The sequence below is a fragment of the Bubalus bubalis genome, chromosome 20, assembly GCF_019923935.1.
Source record: "Bubalus bubalis isolate 160015118507 breed Murrah chromosome 20, NDDB_SH_1, whole genome shotgun sequence".
Lineage (NCBI taxonomy): Eukaryota > Metazoa > Chordata > Mammalia > Artiodactyla > Bovidae > Bubalus > Bubalus bubalis.
The window spans coordinates 50,143,591-50,150,609 of record NC_059176.1 but is presented as its reverse complement, the minus strand read 5'-3'; the positions used below and the strand labels follow the sequence as shown (position 1 = coordinate 50,150,609).

Below are 7,019 nucleotides of genomic sequence, written 5' to 3'. Positions count from 1 at the left end.
GACAAGTCTCCTGACAAGCCCAAGGGTGATGGGAGGGGAGAACAATTCTGGAGCAGCTTTGCTGTTACTAAGTATCTGGGCCATGGTTTAAGCTCCACAGATCCTGAGACTCAGTAACCACAGACACCTGAGCCCTTTTCAGGCATCGGACTTATTCTGCCTCCAGAGCTGGATCTTTCTCTGGTGGGTCTTCAGTGAAGACCACTACCTTACCAGTGACTGACCTGCCTGATCATCACAACACCATGCCAACCAGGGCAACATGGGTATCTGAAAGCAAGTTTTGCGATGTGCTCTGGTGGTTCTGCGTGCCACAGCTCTTCTCCACCTGTGTGGCCTTCTCCCTGGTGGCTGACATGGGCTTTTGGAGAGGGGCCACAGGTAACTGGTTCATGACCATCTGGTTTTGCCGTGACCCTCATTGTAGTCATCGTCGAGTTTAATGATTTCCAGTCCTTCTTTCCTTTCTACTGGTACAATTTTCCTGTCACCTATGCCTGCTATGCTGCTCTCGTCTGCCTCTCAGCCTCCATCATCTACTCCATCACCTACGTCCAGTTCCTTCCATATGGCCCTGTTGGGGACCGGGCCATTGCCGCCACTGAATTCTCCTGTGTCGCTTCTGTGTTTTATGCCCTGGATGTGGCCTTCACATGGAACTACTACGAGCTGGACGATATCTCCTGCTACATGTACACTCTGCCAGGTCTGCTGAAGGTGCTGGAGAGCTTCGTGGCCGGTGTCATCTTCGCCTTCCTCAGCAACACCTCCCTGTACCTACACCAGCCGGCCCTGGAGTGGTGTGTGGCCGTGTACTCCATCTGCTTCTTCCTGTCATCGGTGGCTCTTCTGTTGAACCTGTGTGAATATGACAACAGATTGCCGGTCCCCTTCCCCATTTTCCAGCTTGTGCTCATCTTGCTCTCCGTCCTCCTCTATGTCAGCGCTCTGGTCCTCTGGCCACTCTACCAGTTTAATGAGGAGTTTGGCGGGCAGCCCCAGAGGTCCAGTGATGGGGACTGCAGGGACGAGCTCACCCACGACATGTGCGCCTGGGACCAGCGCCTGGCTGTGGCTGTCCTGACAGCCATCAACCTGCTGGTTTATGTGGCCGACCTGGTGTACTGGGCCCGCCAGTTTTCTGTATGGACTGAGGACCAGCAGAGGGACCCCTGATCTTCTGCTCACAAAGGTATCGTCACCAAGCTCTGACATCCTCTGATGTCCTCTTCCTGGCTCCCCTCTCTCTCTTCTCACATCCTTCACTCATGTCACTCTCTTTTCTGTTTCCTTCTCTCATTCTCCTCTGTCTTCTTATTGTTTTGTGTGGTTGCCCACAACTTGTTTTGCCTCTTTCGCTTGTTTCTCTCATCTTTCCTACATTTCCTGCTTTTCACCCCTCTTCTGATTGTCCTTGGTTTTCTCATCTCCTGTGCCTTGACCACCTCTCCCCATTTTCCTTCTTCTGATCCTTCAGGACCTGAGACTCCTTCCTTCTCTGCCCACCGCCCCCTCCCACCTCCTAAGGTGCTGACTCCACAGCACACAGCCCTCTGTGCAGCTGTTCACACCCTGCGCCTCTGGAGAGGCCTATTGCCAAAGCATGTCTGTCCCCATGGGAGTGCCTTGGTTGGTGTGAGTCTGTGGGTTTATTGGTTGGGTGGGCAACTAGGGATTAGGTTTGCTTTCTCCCAGTGGAAGGGGGTATACAGAGTACCTCCCCTTTAAGTTTAAAAGAAAATCTTTGGATGTCAATAATTCCCAGGGGGTAGGAGTCTTAAAGCAGAGACCCTGGGTCCCTGGGCCTCAGCTGGTGCTCAGCCTCACCTGAGATTAGCTTCAGAATTTTTGCAGGCTAAACACCCACTGCCTATAGTGCATCTTAGAAGAAGAAAAGCATGGACGTCTTCTATCCTAACCAATCTCTGAGTAATCAAAATTATTGCTGGCAAAGAACCACAGGATCTTGAAGACAACTGTCTGCAGTATTAGTGAGGGGCAATGATGTGGCTTTCCACCCTCAGTATTAAAAAAAAAACATGTCTTGCATCTGCAAGGAGAAGAACATGGCCACTGCCAGCCTTAAAGCTGATATGTCTGGGGTTTTCCCCCTCCATTCTTTTCTTTTTTCTGGTCGAGGGCAAAAATTACTGAATGAATCTATTCATAAGGGCTTCCCAAGTGGTGCAGTGGTAAAGAATCTGCTTGCCAATGCAGTAGATACAAAAGACGTGGGTTTGATCCCAGGTTTGATCCCTGGGTCGAGAAGATCCCCTACAGGAAATGGCCACACACTCCAGTATTCTTGCCTGGAGAATTCCATGGACAGAGGAGCCTGGAGGGCTACATTCCAGGGGGTCGTAAAGAGTAGGACATGACTGAGCACACAGCACACCTATTCATAAAAAGAAAATTTCTTTTCAAATATTTTGAGCAGGTGGTTTGAGGGGTTGGGGATTGCTGTTTCCATTGTCAAAGAAACCACATTGCTTCAGTGTGTGGTGCACACACGTATGTTCTGTGTACTAGTTGTTTTCTTCTGCTTCCTGATTCTCTGGGACTCAGGCATAATGCGATCTACATCAATATATATAGTTTAGAAAAATTCTCCAGAGCTCTTTGTTCCCATCAGCCCCTACTGTCAGTCATAGAGAAAAGACTTGTCCCCTCTCCCATGTTTATAATGTCTTTTTAAAATCTCAATATAAAGATGAAAGAAAACAAAGAAGAAAATCTAAATATTCTATCTGCCCCAAATTTACCTAGAGCTCAGAAGGGTCCCAGACAGTTTAAATTTCCACCCTCACCCAAACCTAGGCCTCTGAGGGTCCCTCCCTCTTACTTCCCACCTACTCCTGGACCAGAGCCTAGGGGTGTGACCCAGCCTGTGATACAAGATGTTGGGCCCCACCCAAGTAAGATATTGGGCCCCACCCAAGTGCCTATATCCTATCCCCTTAACTCTTAAAGGGACCATGACAGCACCTGGATGCCTTTCTAGAAAAGTGTGTACTTGGTGTACACACTCTGTGTGTGTCTCTGTGCATCCTGAGTTGAGACCAGCAGTCCTTTACAGTAGCTGGTGCCTGTGAAGTCAACCCAAGCCTTCCTCTTGTCCCGTTCGCAGCCACAGAGCCTCAGAGCCCAGCATGCTAGCGTCACCAGCGCCATGCAGCCAGGCAAGCAGAGCTGTTGGGGAGAGGGGGAGAAAGACCCGCAGGGCTGCCCCTCACTCCTGTACTGGGAGGAAGCATGAGTTCTTCACCCAGGGGCGGGTAGAAGGGCAGGGCTCCCAGGAGGTGGTACCCAAGGCAGGCAAATCTTAAGAAGGAATGAAATAAGTATTATATTTTAAGGCAAAAAAAGAAAATTTTAAACATAAATTTTTTTCTCTACCCATTTGAGGCTTCTTTCTCCTCTGTGGTGAACAATGTGCATCTTCATTATGTGTGTTAAGCTGATTACCCCAATGGCAGGAATACCTGCTGCAACCATGCTGCTACTGCTAAGTCACTTCAGTCGTGTCTGATTCTGTGCAACCCCATAGACGGCAGCTCACCAGGCTCCGCCATCCCTGGGATTCTCCAGGCAAGAACACTGGGGTGGGTTGCCATTTAAAGATCAATATTTCTGTCTGGCCCAAGCATGTAACTCTTTAGAAAATAATACTACTTTCTTATGACCTCATTAATGTCACTAGCTGTATTACTTATACTCTGCCTGCTTGACAAGACAGTTGTTTCTTACATTCACAATGTGTGATTGAGTACCTGATAAAAATAATGATGATTAGGTGACCTGAAATGATTGACCTGATGGATAATCTATAAGATTGATGGTAGTAATAGTGTGACTCTAGATATGGGAAGAAGCAACAAGAGGAAACCATTTTCTGGACCATGCCAGACTAGTAAAACAGGTGGTCCAGAGGATTTTGTCTTCTGTTACAGGACTGGATGAATAACAGCACCTTGACTGGTCTGTCAGTGAAATCATCTCATGACCTGGGAATGAGCATTCCTAACTCTTGACACAAATTCGTAGAAGATGCCTCCCAAACTTCTATCAAAACCTAGACGGAAACAGAGGGGATCGTGTAATAAAGAATGTTGTCTACCAACCAGTTCTACAAGAATCAAATCCTTAGCCACTGCTGTTCACTGACCTACAATCCACCCTGGAAGGGGTTTGGGGAGAAGATCATGATGGGGTACCTTATGCTCTGGGGATGCTGGTAGAACTGGCCCTCAGATGGTTAGATATTTTTAGGAGAAATCTTTATGAACCCAGTTTCTTGCATCTTCCTACATGTAGCAAAGCACTAAAACCATTAACTCTGTTATCTGCTCCTTTTGAGAGCAACAACTTGGCCAAGATGTGTGCTTGGTTGCATGTATCCCTTCCCTAAAGTCACGTACATACTGGTCCCACCTTACCTCTTTGGAACAGTTCTCACAGCTTCCTGAAAGAATGTCTACCTGGTTTTAATTATGTTGGCTCGAACAAAATTTTCCATTTATTTCTTAATTGATTACTGACCAATTTTTTCATAGATATGAGCAACTATGCATTGACCTCCCTAAGTCTGGGTGCAGGAATCTCATATTCATATACTTTCCTGAATCAAATTGAACATAACTCTGGGACTTCACTTCCCAGGAGAATGGAGATGCCTCTGTGCTTTAGTAAAAGAACTGCTGTCCAGGATAGGATCACCTGAGAGGCTCACTGGCCAAGCCTGTGGTTCATGATGGCGGCTGCTCCATCCCTCCTGTTGAGAGTTAAGGGTCATTTGTCACAATTCCAAGGCTGGTCCAGTCCCCTCACTGTGGAGCTCAAAAGAGAGTGTAAAGGTCTTCCGCTTAGTCCCACCCTCTCGTCATAGAGGAAGAGCAGCTGCGCCCCAGGGATGGCAGCACTTGTCCAGAGTCACCCTGCGTGTGGCAGAGTCAGAGTCAGGACCAGGTGTCCTGTCCCCAGGCCGGCTGTCCGTCCATGGCCCCACGCTGCTTGTGACAAGTGTGGCAGCAGCATCCTCCAGGCTGGGATTCTGCCCCGTCCACCCTCGTTCTGTAACAACCTGCCTGACCCCTGAGGAGGGCACTCACTGATGCTGACTCCGTTTCCTCATCTGCTAGAGGGGGGAGGGGTGCCAGAGACCCCTGGTCCCTCCAAGCCCCCTCTTCCTGGGGCCCCTAGACTTGCCAGTCTTGGAGACTCAGATGTGGAGATGGAAGACGGCTCCCTCCCCTCTGTCCACCCTCTCTGCTTGTTCCCTCTTGGCTGCTGGGTCCTGTTTATTGGTTACATCCTCCCTGATTATACAGACCCTCCTTCCCCATGACCTCTGCCTGGCAGTGAACATGTTTCTCTTTCATAACATGAGTTTGCTCAGTCACTTCCCAGTGTTCCAACTCTCCAGTGATTCTTGTCAAAACACAAACTGCTTCCAGGTGCCCCCACTGTCTGAGGTGTCCCAGACTCCCTTGTTCCTGCATTCTTGTCCTCCCACTTCTTCAGAGTCCAGCTCAGCAGTCTGAATGCTCTCGCTCTGTTTGGGGAGCTCATGTTATCTTTAGGGAACACAAAGTTCATTCTGTTGAGAGTACAGAGAGATTGACCATAGCAGGGGAAGTGGAAACAGAAGTCCAGAGTGTAAGAAAGGCAGATCTGGGATCCACGGCTGGGTCCACAGTCACATGTTCTCCTGACTCCAGTCCAGTGGCCCCACAGCCCTGGTCTGGTCTCCCTGAGGATGAATGGTGATCATGTGGAGAGCAGAGCCCAAGAGATCAGTTTTTTAGTTCCAATTCTGCAGCTCATCTACCATGAGCACAGATGAGTCTTGTCACTGACCTGAGCCCCAGTTTCCCATTTATAAAATAAGCAAATAGTACGAAAGAGATTGTTATTAAGCTGTTTTCCCTGAGGCTCTAAGTTTTTGGTGAGGTAATGGGGTTGTAAGTAAGTTGATGGCATCATCCACCACTTGTCTCTAATCAGAGCTGCATGACATGAATTCTCTCATTCAATATCTCATTTGATAATAAGGGTGGATAGATTTAAAATAACCCAAGCCCTCATCTTTAGAACAAAGATTAATTGTGTAATTCACAATATACAGCTTGGAATACTACACAGCTTGGAAAAAAGGGAGGATTCTCTCAAAATATTAAGAAGAAAATATCTCCAGGATTTATAAGGAAAAAACAGTAAGATACAGAATTATGAATAGTATGATACATTTGAAATAATCAAAGGAGAGAAAATAAAAATAAACACATCTATATTTGCTTGATTCACATCAAAAAGCACATGAACGACTCCTAGGAGTCCAGTGGAGCAGTTACCTGGTCCTGGTGGGGGAGGGGAGCTGAGGGTTGAGTGAGGAGGGATTATATGGCTCAATATATGGCTTTTTAGAACAATTTGATTTTGAAACATGGAAGTAAATTAACTTTTTAAGAAAAAAAAATTCAAGCTTGAAAAATATCCTAAACAGAGAAGAAGGGTCAGGGGACGGATGGTTGCCAGATGGTCTCCATGTTCCCTGCAGACTTGATGGACAGGCTGGGGGAGGAGCTGAGAGATGCCTACACAGGCTTGTCTCCAAAGTCAGAAGGAAGGGAGGTGCCTTGGGTCCAGGGGTCTGGGGAGGGGAAGTAGTGGCCTCCAAGCCCACCTGCTGGGTGACCATGGCCTCCCCCAGCCCTTTAGCACACATAGTTGATGGAGAAGCCCCCCCTGTGCCCAAGTCTCAGTCCCTTCCCTTGTTCCCTGCCTGGCCTGGGCTCCCTGTCTCCTGGGGCAGCGGCCAGAGGCTCTCTTCTCAGCAAGCCAGAGCCTCCTACAGACAGGGTGACTCCAGCTGATGTCCCCTAGACTGTGGCCTGAGCTGCATCCAGAACTGAGCTGAGGGCACAGATGTTCCCATTCTCTGGCTTTTCTTGGAAAATCATGGAGATGACTTCCTCAATCCAGCTTTGAGTGGAGAGAAGAGAGACCCTTCTCTCCTGTGG

At 48.3% G+C, this 7,019-nt stretch overlaps 1 pseudogene; it reads left to right on the top strand.

The window, feature by feature from the left end:
- Window positions 1-245: 245 nt before the first annotated feature.
- Window positions 246-1,222, top strand: LOC123465189 (annotated as a pseudogene).
- The last annotated feature ends 5,797 nt before the right edge of the window (window positions 1,223-7,019 follow it).